The sequence below is a fragment of the Hyaena hyaena genome, unplaced genomic scaffold (assembly GCF_003009895.1).
Source record: "Hyaena hyaena isolate Hyena2069 unplaced genomic scaffold, ASM300989v1 scaffold_1441, whole genome shotgun sequence".
NCBI classification, from domain to species: Eukaryota; Metazoa; Chordata; class Mammalia; order Carnivora; family Hyaenidae; genus Hyaena; species Hyaena hyaena.
This window is the reverse complement of record NW_024082076.1, coordinates 125,777-138,585: the sequence shown is the minus strand read 5'-3', so window position 1 is coordinate 138,585 and position 12,809 is coordinate 125,777. Positions and strand designations below refer to the sequence as shown.

General features: G+C 36.7%; 1 long non-coding RNA gene across 1 annotated transcript in view; it reads left to right on the top strand.

Moving 5' to 3' along the window:
• Positions 1 to 12,809, top strand: part of LOC120225608 — a 113,637-nt gene that overhangs the window by 38,796 nt on the left and 62,032 nt on the right. Inside the window, exon 2 of the long non-coding RNA XR_005526838.1 lies at positions 10,445 to 10,532. This is a non-coding gene — a long non-coding RNA (uncharacterized LOC120225608). The remainder of the gene's footprint in view (positions 1 to 10,444; positions 10,533 to 12,809) is intronic.

Below are 12,809 nucleotides of genomic sequence, written 5' to 3'. Positions count from 1 at the left end.
ATCTCCCAGTGCTTATCACCATGAGTGCACTTCTATTTAACCCATCACCTCACCCACCTCTCCTCTGGTAACCATCAGTTGGTTCTGATGTTGATGTTTTCTGAGGCTGTTCATATCTAACAGGAGAACAAAATGACCTAATTGTGAGCATCAGAGCAGCTTGTAATAACACTGAGGCCTACATGTGAGTTCTAAACAGCTCCCAGATGTGGAGAATTCCTCTTTTCCCTTTATACTTTGTTACAAAATAAAGAAAATATTGCTGGTGTAAATGTGAAGCTTTTAGAGGGTTAGGAAAAAAATAATGGTTTTGAAATTCATAGTTTCAGAAGACCAGAAAGGTCCATTTAGAGATATATACACAAATATACATATTCTTCCTCTCTCTCTTTCTCTTTTACTTTCATAATAGCAATAGTATCTCATTAATTATGGTACCGATGAACTAGGAAAAAACTTTACCTTAAGTAGCGGTATGAGTAAAATGCCCTTAAGTAATTAGAAGATCCAAGGCTATTTTATTTATGCTTACCATATACTTTTGATCAACCAATGTGTTTTGAGGTGGATAACTAGCAAATTTAGGATTTGTTTTATGTTGGAATAAAGGTCCTATTGTAGCAGTGAGTCACGCACAGAGAGTTGGGACACCGAGGCTTTTCTTTACAGGAAGAAGCTTTTTTCATGCTATCATGAACTCGACAGGCCAAGACCCAAAAGGCTGAGCCCCTAGTGTAGTGGGGAGTTGCCTTTTCTATAATTTTTGTTCCTCTCTCTCCCATATATGGTAACATACAGGCTAAATGGGCAATCTGTGTTACAGAGTCGTGGGGAATGTCACATATGTACACATAGCCTTCCCTTGTCTTGAGGTTTTCACCACATTCCTTAGGGTGGGGCTCTACCACACTATAATAAATAAATATCCCATGAGCTCATCAATTTTTGTTGAGTTAAACAACTACTCTAGTCAACAGGAACTTTGCTAGAGGTGAGATGAAGCTCTCTTGGTTGAATAATATGCCAGAGACTGGATTGTGAGCTGACTATACTGAACCTTCAAGGCCCATTCTTGTTTGTTGAGAATTTATTTGGTCAACTGACTTCACTTTGATCTTGGCGGAAATTTCTTCATAGTCTAGTGGATTATCCATTCATTGTGTAAAAGACACCTTGGTATCTAATCTACTTAAATTAGGTTTAAAGGAATAAGATTTACTTAATCATCCAAAAGTGTTTACTGAGCATCTCCTATAGCTACTCCTATAAGATACTATCTTAAATACTGGTAAAGTGGTCAACCAAAACATATTCTCATGGATCTTAGCATTGATGGAGACAAAGAACAAACAAATCAATAAATAATGTGGCAAGTATTATGAATGAAAACAAAGAATTAGAAATAATACATTGGATGAGAGGAGTATAGAATTAGTTCTTCTGAAGAGCTGAATTTAAACTGAAATATGAAAGTTGAGAAAAATTATGCAAAGATGGAAGTGAAGAACTAGTTCTTTTTGTTAGACCTTTTCATAGTTGATCCATCGATATAGATTTAACTAATAGCCTAATGCCATTGTTTTGTTTTATTTATACAATATTTGCTTGTTTGGCTGGGTCTGTGACTTTCATTCAATTTTGTTCTTTTATATTTATACCTACATTTTTATTAATGTAGTTGTTGTTACAGTGTGACGGGTAGTATCTGACAAATAGATACTGCCTTTAAGTTGTAGAGCTGGGATATTTAACCTGTCTTACTTTTGGAATTCAGTTAGTTTTCTATGGTGTTAAGGACAGTTTTCTTTTCACTGGAGTTTCTGACAGTGAGAAGTACCAACCTGTATTTGGAGGTTTGATACATAGGTTAAGTTCTAACAGCTTATCACATTTTTATATAGATCAATACAGCTAGGCAAAACATGAAACCATGGTTCTTGGTTGGTTTAAATCTTTTTGTCATTTCCAATGTCCTGTTGACAAGTTTAGGAGCTGTCTATTGGCAGAGAGAGAGGAGGGGGAGAATAAAGCAAGGGAGACAAGAGAGAGGAGAAACTTCCTCTGAGTCTTTCGTTTCTCTGTTGCAGTCTTTATAAAGTAACATGACCATATTTTATTTCCTCTGATTCTAAATCTTGATATCAGTTGGGATTCTCTGTCTCCCTCACTTTGTACATCCAAATAGTCACTGGATTTGTTCACTCAATCTGTTTTTGCCCTTATTTTTCTATCTTGACATCTCTATCTTGAGTAGATATTACTGTATATGCTGTCCAATAGGAGAGTAATTAGCTTTAGGTGGCAATTTCAATTTCAATTCTATAAAAAACATTCAGTTCGTCAGTTGCACTAGCTACTTTTTTTAAGTACTCAAAAGCAACATGCAGCTTGTGGCTACCATATTGGTAGAACATTAGCCTCATTGCAGAAAGTTCTAGTGGACAGTGCTGGCCCAGACTAGTACAGTAGCCTCTCTGCTTATGAAATTGTGTGGGTTCTCAGGCAAAGCCAATCCTATTTAATCTTATTTCTTGCTGCCAACATTTATCTTTTTAAAGGACTGATCTAGCTATTTTGCTTCCTTGATCAAAAATCTTTAATAGGTTTCTCATTAACTTCAGAACTAAATTCAAACTCCCGATCCTTATATTCATAATGCTCTAAGATTTAATCCTGGTGTCCCCTCATGCAGCTAGAGAATATTATTTTTTAAATGATGATACTTAATACTGGCAAAAGGGATAGTGAAACTGATATTCTCACATGCTGCTGATAAATTGGCATCTTTTTAGAAGTAAATATGGCAAATGTTATAAGATACATAAAAGAAGTAAACTATTTACTTTACTAATTTCATTTCTGATAATCTGAGCTTTAAGAACTAGCTAGAGATGTAGTCAAAGAATTTTGCAGAAAGGTATTCATCAAACCTTAAAATTTGGGAAAAAATTTGAAATACTACAGATTCTCAACCATTAGGGGCATGCTTAAATCAATTATACCATATTTCTACCATTCATTGAATCTCAACTTTGTAACTTTGATACCAAAAAATATTTATAGCTTAATTTCCTCCCACTCCATTCATTTGTATATTACTTCTTTATTTCAGGCACATCAAATACTTAAATTAAACCTTCATTTTTTTGGTAAGCTGTTCTATTTGGAATGTTTTCTCAGTCCAGATCACCAAGTGTCTACTGATGCTTTAAAACTAGCTCAGATTTCACCTCCTTCATGAATTCTTCTTAACCTTTCTCTACCAGAGATGATAGTTCCTTTCTTCATACTTCCATGGCATTTGTATAACAATTATAGTATTATATTTGCAATCCATAACTTATCCATTTATCTATCCCACTCTCTCACAAAACATAAAATCATAAAGGCTTGAATAATGTTTTTTTTTTTTAAATGTTTCATTGTCAGGGTGCCTGGGTGGCTCAGTCAGTTAAGCATCCTACTTGGGCTCAGGTCATGATCTTGTGGTTCGTTGGTCTGAGCCTGCTTCAGATTCTGTGTCTCCCTCTCTCTCTGCCCCTCCCCTTCTCACTCTCTGTCTCTCTCTGTCTCTCAATAGTGAATAAACATTAAAAATTTTTTAAATGGATCATTGCCTATTTAGTATGTGACATAATACCCATTTTTGGTACTAAATAATGTTCCTAAATAAATGAATGCAGGGAAAATAAATATAACTGTGATTATTAATGCCTGGAGGAGTTTAATCAACACTGTAAGGTACCTCCCCTGACTTTTTTATGATCAAGTTGGGAAAATCGATGTGGGAAAAGAAGAGACAGCCATAGAAATGAACTGGAGGAATGTCAAAGGTTTAATTTTGTATTATTGTTAATGTTAATCCTCTTCAGGCTGTGTAAACTTTGTTCAGTTAAGCAAATATGCCAGAAGACAAAGATTTTATATTTGCTGGGAAATTCACAGTTGCAAATGCCTGTGTGTTTTCAGTGTCCTTAGGAACCTTAGCAAATAACTGACAGATTTGCATTTTCCTTCTACCTAGAGTGAAAGGTCTCTAGGTCCCTTACTGAACAATGACATTAAATAAATACTTAGAATATAGGCACAGAGTTGGTAGAAGGGATTTGGGTTGATCTTTGGTTTTGGAATAGATTACTCACAGATACTGTAGCCCAGTAAAGAGAATAAAACTGAAATTACATTTATAATTATATTTGTACTCACTCCATATGCACTGTTAACACAAGGTTTTATAAATCATGACTTTTATATATCAGACAGGTCATGTAATTTTGTAACAAATATTCAACTCAAAGTGAAGCAAACTCATGTAGTGGGGGAAAAAAGGGAGAACAAATCCTAATATGTAACCAGTGATGGCTTAAAAAATTACATTGAAAAATTCATGCATAGTATTTTGCCACCAAATCACCCAATTTTATAGCATATGTTTAGGGACTAGGAACATTAAATTCATAAAACTTATCTAATTTCGGATGCTTCATAAATAAATAATGAAAGAAAGTTGAGAAATCCAAATCTCCTTTCCACATATTTATTTATATAAACGTATACTTTCAAGAATTTACATAATAATTTATGTGGGGAAAGTCTCTGCAGGGATTTTTGTCATCAATCCTTGTCAAAGCACTTTGACTTTAGCCAAATTTATGAATTTTGTTTTACATACGGTTAAAAAGGAGATAGAAAGATGGTGATTTCCTAAAAGTGACAAATCAAGATACTAGAAACTTGAGTGGGAAAAATTATTGACTTCCACTTGAAAAGAGGACATTTGAATATCCAGAAACCAGTGTTATTAGAAACCAGGGGTGTTATCAATAAGAATGGTACAGAGAAGGAGGTGGTAAGTCCATGGGGTCCTGGGGTGATTATATAGATGTGAGCAGAGTTTACTGAAATAATGGCCTGACTATTGTTGATAACCTTTGCTGGATGGAAAAACATTTATTTGTCTGATTTCTAATCAGTTTTTAGTTATTAATTGTTTTAAGTATATGTTTGTAATAAACCAGAAGGACACAATTTCTGATTTTTTTAATTTCTTAAAATAAATTACTCAGTCTTGGTGTATCAAAGCCATTTCATTCCCAAATAAGAGGCATCTGCTCCAGGGGTGACAGTAATACTTGGAAGATGAAGAGAAAAAAAAATGCTTGACTGGATTCTTCAAATTCCAGTTAAAAAGTAGCTCCAGGCTCAAATATAGGGGAGTAAGAAAGTCACCACAGGTGGCTACAGAAGCCTTTTCCCAATTAACGCAGGAAGTTGAGATTTCCTTCAGATGGAAGCATGTGGATCAGGTGGGTCCTTCTGATGGAGAATGCATCCACGTGGTTGGAAAAAACTACCATAGAATTTGTCTTGAGTAAGTTGAGTCATTGTGCTCACTGGAACATGATTCTCCCAGAGGCATAGTGATTCTCTGAGGGAGACCGCTGAGCAACCCTGAGAGTTCTTAGAGCATTCAGAATTTTCTAGTGAATTTGTGTTGTGTAGTCTTGGCCCACTTTAGAAAAATAATATAGTATATTTTTGCTTCTAAATACATTTGATTTTCATTACATTTTCTCAGCCTCGATCCTAGAACTAGGTGACAATTTACCTCAGCAAGAGTCCTCTATTTCTTTTTATGCATTGCTTCTTTGGAAAGAGGCAAAAGCACTTTGCTGACAAAGTAATTTCTAAAACTTGTCTAAACTGCATTTGCTGATGCAACCAGGTCATTCTTTTCACTAAACATTTTCCCAAATTTTGGTTTATGTTATCTGCATTATCTCCCGATGATGTTTGTATTTTTCCATCAACAAACAAACTTTTTTTTGGTCCCCAGGCTTTTTTTTTTTTTTTTTTTTGGTCTTTTAAATTTATAGCAAATGTCTTCTTCTTTGCTATTTAAATATCTAAAATGAGTGATATCTCACTCTATAGATACAAACTGTTTTTCAAGAAATCTAGCTTCATTAGTTAACGCAAACAAAGACCCCTCATTCATTTAAGTATGGCTCACTACTCTGGTCAATTTCTCTATTTGACTCTACATAGCTTCAGGGAACATTTTCACTAAGGTTTCTTAGGCATTTTTTTTTCTTTTTATGTAGGGAATAAAATAAGTCAAAAGTTCTCAATTTGAGTATAACTTTAATACATGTACAGTAGAGAACATTATTACATATCTTTGGCTGACTGGTCAAGCACACATAGGGAATTCAGATGAATGATTGTTTAGCCCAGTGTTAACCAAGATGGGGGAAGTGAGAGTCTATGTGGGGGTTCCAGAGTGCCCCCTTTCCATTCTTTAGAATTGCCCTTGGCTCCTTAGAGTGTAAGGGTACTTCAATCTCAGTGCTGAGGTCTTCCCATGTGGCTTTTCAGCAGTGGGTAGGGTAGAACACATTTAGTTCTTTAAAATAGTTCCCTCTTCTACCAGGCTTCTGTGGTACTGGTTTTTTATAACTTAAATGTATCTACTTTCTCTATAGATGAGCCCAGGGCCACGGGGGAACAAGTTTGAATCACAATGATTAACTAGAAGACAATTAGAACATTCACAATGCAACCATGATTACTTTGCAACAGATCCCTGTATATGAATAAACAATGGTTCTATCTCCTTCTCATTATTACTATTTGACCAGTTCTGCCACCTTAACTTTGATTTTGATATATGCCCAAATTTAAAAAGGAAGATGGGGAAAAAAGGAGTCATATTTATAATACTTTCCTTCTGTGGATATACCTTTTGAGTCCTTGAAAGTAGGACTGGCCATTTTCATGTTAATGGGTAGAGAAGCCTGCTAAATTGAGTTATATTGAATTAATTAAAGGAGTATATGGTATCACTTCCTTGCTTAAAATTCTCTAATGGCTCCCTGTCACACCAACAATGGAATCCAGTCTTCATGACAATCTGCATAACCAAACATGATCCTATCCCCAACTTCCTCTCCAGTCTCATAAAAAAAAAATTATGTCTTTATTTTGAGAGACAGAGACAGAGAGCAAGCAAGGGAGGGACAGAGAGAGAGGGAGACACAGAAGCTGAAGCAGGCTTCAGGCTCTGAGCTGTCAGCACAGAGCCCGACCTGGGGCTCGAAACCATGGACTGTGAGATCATGACCTGAGCTGAAGTCGGATGCTTAACTGACAGAGCCACCCAGGCACCCCTCCAGTCTCATTTCTCATCACACTTCCTTGAACATTCTTCTCTGGCTGTTAGATCAATTGCAATTCTTTGAATATATCCAGTGTGAGTCTGTCTGAGTCTCAGTACTTGCTAGTCCCTTTGCTCACTTCTCTTCCAAATATTTACCTCATGTCTCTAGTGAACTGCTACCTCCTAGAAGAGATATTTCAGACTAAGAGCATGCTCACATAGCTTTTATTTCCTTATACTCCTTATCATTAGCTGAGGTTTTGTTACATAAACCATCAGTGCAGGGACTTCATTGTATGTACACTGTCATATTCCCCAATGTCTGGAACTATGCCTGGCTCATAGGAATTAGTCAATAAATATTAACTAATTTTGATTTATTGAATAGATTATTATATTGGCTGCCACTGTATCTCATAAATGGGCTATGGTTGTAGTTGGTAGTGCCTCAGAAATGCTTTGGTCCTGAGGGTGAGGATGGAATATGACTTAGATACCTCGGGAGGATATAAAGAGTACATTTTATTCGATCATGGTTCTTAATGGTCCAAGATGGTAGAGAATATTAAAGCAAAATATGACACATAGGCTTAGTTCACTCAGGAAAAAAGTCAGTGTGACACATTTTTAGTCCATTATAGCCTGTGATCCATTGAAATAAGTTTGCATTGATCTTTTGTCTTTAATAACTGTCACCTGAAACATGGGTGACACCTTTCTTTATCTCCTCCAGTCAGGAGTGAGTAGTTCCTGGGATGAGCATTTTTCCCATCCTAGAATGATGTTTTGGGAGTGGAAGATTTACTTTTCTTAGAGGCTCCTTGCTTTCATCCATTCTGACCAAGGGGCATATTTAAGAGTTAGTTACTTTGAACTATTGAGGATCAAATAGTTTAATGCGCATCATACTCAAATAGATCTGCAACTAGTGAAACTTAGTAACACTTATTTAAAAATTGACAGAAACTTCTGTAATAGCAAACTTATAAAGCTGGTACATGGGTTTTCTAGTCCATGCATACAATGACTTCCCTTCATGTTTTTGAAGAAGGCTTACATGACGATTAACATCCACTTTAGAGGAAGGGAGAGAAAAGGCAGGCAGGGATAGACGCTGTAAATATAATATTCCCAAACAGAAAAGAATGTTTTCATATCCAGCTAAAGGGCTAGGAATTGTAAACTAGAGATTGCTTTGTCAAGATTGACCTCTTTTGGCATATTTCTTCTGCATTATTATGCTTGCAGAGTCTCTGTCTTTTCCTTTGACTTGAGGTGCAGTACCACATAACGTTTTGGGAAACATAGCTGTGCTCATACAATGGTAGCAGGTAGGAAAGGAAAGCTATTTTGTACCACAAAATTTCTCATGGATTTAAACACATCAAAATTTCTTTGGGATTCTGATATAAAGTTAATTTAGTTAAATAGAAGTTACAAGTACTATAACTGACTTGAAAAGAAGTATTGTAACTCGTATTCCTATCCATGTAATTTCTTTTGTGACCATGAGCTTCATCTCAATAACAACATTAAACTGCCATGTGTAGATTTCAATTAGATCCCAATTTTGACTAATAAGTGTGGCTTTTTATATATCTGAGTAAAAAAATCCCCACCTTATTTCAGTAAATTACAATCTGCACTACATCTCAGCAGGTCCAACATTGTTTTGGTCTTTTTCCCTTAGTTGCAACTGTAATCCATATTCTTAAAGTTAGGAACACGCCTGCGATCAGCTCATTAGTGGATTTGGTCATTATGGTCAAATTATACATTAATTTTACCTGAATTACTTGGAGCTAAGTAACAAAACAGAACAACAACAAAAAGAACCCCACCTGCTCCTATACGTGCTGCCTTAAAGGTTATTGAATTCAATAGTATTGAGATAATAGTTTTAAATTAGCATTCATATTGAACTATAGATATGCAGTTCTGAAGTTATTGAAACTGGTTACTCAATTCTTCTTTCTGCCTCCAGCCTTTCTCTTTTTTCTCTCTCTCTCATTCATTAACTTGTCACCAAAATTGTTTCTCTAAGTCATGGATTGGCTATGTGTTTTCCTGTTTGGAAATTTGGGATAACTTCCAACCTACAGAATTGTTCAAACCCCTTTGATTAGTTGTCAAGATTATTTATAATGTCAAATTAACTTATCTTTTTAACCTCAACTCCTGCATGCCCTCAGCTTCTTCCAAACCTACTTTTAAACACACTAATCTTAACCAATAAGCCATAATTTTCTAGTCATGCACACACTTCCGTATCTCTAGAATTGTGCTCATGCTTTTTTGCTGGAGGCCGGCTCCAGCATGTGCAGGGGTCCCTGAAGGATGGACGGTGTCGGCGAGAGAGTGAGAGAGCCCTGAGAGTCCTTCTGATCACCAGGCAGGCATCTCTGCTCTGACTGGGGCTCAACTTCATTTTATCATTAAGTGTTTGGGGGACGGCACAGAAGTGGCATTTGCCTTAGACAATGGTTTCTGATAACAAACTTCTCTGATATGTAAGAAATTTCCCAGAACATAGATATGTAGAAGGCTCATGCATAACGTTTACAATAGTGACTGATGTAGGGGATTTAGATGCTTATCCTAAGGAGAAGAGAGGCATCTTTAACATACCAAAGTATTTAGCATAAAAAGGGTGAAGTTACTTCTCTGTGGGCAGGGGTCAATAGCTTGTTTATTTAAGGTGGAAGTATGAAGAAAAACAGGTCTTTCAGGGAACACCTCTGCTCTCATAATCACAAAAGAAGAAGTTCCTCAATAGGTTCCTTCACAGGGAGCAATCAGCATATACAAGGCCAGAAAATGCTCTAAGCAGAAACAAATGGGTGTGGGTGGATATTTGCCCTTAACTCTAAATTAGGCTCTTAGTCTCAGGGCCAGACTCAATTGTCTTTGATATGCAAGGCCCATAGGAAGAGGCTTTTTACTGTCATTCACAGAACTTTCATCTAAAATCTCTTTCGTAAAGGCAGGAATATGCTTTTCCCTATGAGGTATCTATGTTTGGAATATTGGTCTGATATGGAATAATGTGAGGCCTGGTCAATACCAGCAGCCTCATTTCCAACATGAGCCACTAGTAGCAGAAGGAGATACCAGTTTTCATTTCTCATGGCAGGCGCTGTGTAAATGCTACCATTTCCTCACTGTGACTGCCATCCAGAGAGGCCAGTGCAGCTCCCGGCACTTTTCCCCCTGTCTGACACGAGCTTTCTCCCCTTCTTAAATCGGCTAAATCCAACTCAACCAATATGTCACCTTTTCTTGCAGCTTACCCTCCATGCTTTTCCTTACCTCAGAAAGAAGTTATGATTGTCTTCTTTGATATTCAGCATAAAGAGGGGAGTGTTACTAAAAAGTAAGTAATCATAAAGCTCATTTCCCCATGTACCAGATAAGCTATTGGGCCTGTAGTTTTTTTTTTTTTTTTTTTTTTTAGGATATTCTATTTGTTTTAAACTGAAAAGTTATTTAATTAATTAAATAAATTCTATGCAAAATCTGTGCTCTGTTACTTATGTTTATAGAACATGCCTGGTAGGATTTGTTCAAGTTGGCTGTCGGCTATTAAGCCTGTGAATCACAAAAACTACAATACCTACCAGCTTATAGAGAGGCTATTCACACAGAATACTCAGGACCAATTGCTGGGCTGACCCTGGTTGTCCTGATTTCCCTGGAAAAGGACCCTAGCTGTTGCTCTGGTCTCCCAGGCACATTCTCATCTGCCCACCTGCCAGTGTAGAAATTATGTGTGATATGTGCTATGATAGAGGAAGCAACAAGATACACAGGGATGGGTTTGGAGGCTTAGGGAATGCTTCCAAAAGGAAGGATCATTAACTTGAGAGTTGAAGTAGGAATCAGTTTAGCAGTCAGGAAAAAAAAAGTTAGGCAATAGGAAGGAGAGACTCTTAGGTAGATGAACGAAACCTGGAAGTACAAGACACCAGAGAAGCAAAAGTAATTCAGTATAGCTGGAACCAGCTGTGTGTGTGTGTGTGTGTGTGTGTGTGTGTGTGTGTGCGCTCGCGTGAGCGCATGTGTGATGATGGCTACCCATGCAGAGAGAACACAGAACAGAAGCTAAATGTTCTAAGGAAGTTCAGTTCAATAGTCAAATACTTTTTATGAAAGCAGCTTTTAGACATTAATGTTTTCTTTCCTAGTTATTTTTAGGGTTCTTTCAAACAATTAACATGTAATGAGTGCCTACTATGTGTAAGACAGTGTATTTATTATGTGTTGTGGAGAACAAATGAGTTGTGTGATCTTGTAAAAATATAAGAGATATAAAACCTACATACAAATAATTATAATACAAGGTGGAAAGTGATAAGTGCCATATGAGAGATAAAAATAAAATGCTAAGGGAGTTCAGAGGAGGCAGAATTCACACATTTATGTGTGGCTGACCTATTTTTACTAACACTATGATAATCTTAGCTATGCGGCTCATCTCAACCATGGTGATGTTAATTTTACAACTACTTTGACCTTCTGTAGGGGACAGTTTTTATCAAAATATCCTATTTATAAGATGAACTTTGTCCAAGTACTGAGTGTCTGCAGGCTGACACACTAATGGCATCAAAGCAGGACAGTTTCAGTGGGTTTAAGCTCTAGATGAGTAACAGTAACAGAAATGAAGGCTTAACATTAGTCAAATTTGGGGGCTATACCTGTTAAATGTGAGTCAATGTGGAGTTTTAATCACTGGTAGTGGGCAAAGGGAACATTTAATTATTAATTTTTAAAATTATTATTAATGTACAAACAGGAGGGCGTTTTCCTGGGTACAGTTGCTACTGCTCTGCCTATGGAGGAAACAATATGTGAAGAAACATCCTTCCCTTTAATGTAAGACTCCTTCTATACACACCTTTTGAACAAGTGCCACCAAACTAGAGGGACTATATCCCATCAATAGACTGGTGCACATAGCTGGTGGTATTCATTTTCCACTTTTCCTGGCATGTACAGGCTCAGCTACACTAGTTGGTGAGCTCAAATTTTCAAGGTCTGGTACACAGATGTTCCAGTGTATCAGATGAAGAGAGTGAATTTGTTTTTCTGCTCTGAGTCTGGCTTGGTGCTCACCGATTGTTATCATTTCTTCTAAATTCTGCTGAACTTGCTTGGCCTCTGAGACTGGATTTCACATTCTTCGATCATTAAGCAATGGTGCTATCCTGTAAGCAGAAAACTTATTACTTTTAATCTCCTAGAAACAATAGTGGTCAAAGCCGACATCTGGTACTTAAGTCTGAGTCCTCAATAAACATTTGTAAAAGGCAAAAGTAGCAAGTGCAACACAGTGGTAGTGTTTGAAAAGCTTTCACTATGAGTGGAATCCCAGTTCGGTTGCTTAGTAATTATGTCACTAGGGCAGATAAGTGAATCTCTTTCAGCCTCTGTTTAATCATCTGCAAAATGGAGTGTTCTGAGATTAAATGTGAAATATGGACATAAGGCTTGAAATGCCTTATGTATAAGGTAAGGCATTATTTATTGAAGATCTATGGCTCTTTGGTATTGAAAAAAACTTCTGCTTTCCCCCGAATCTTACACACACAAACTTTTATTATAACAATTCAATCTGTAGATCAAAGTGAAGACTCCATTCTTCTGGACA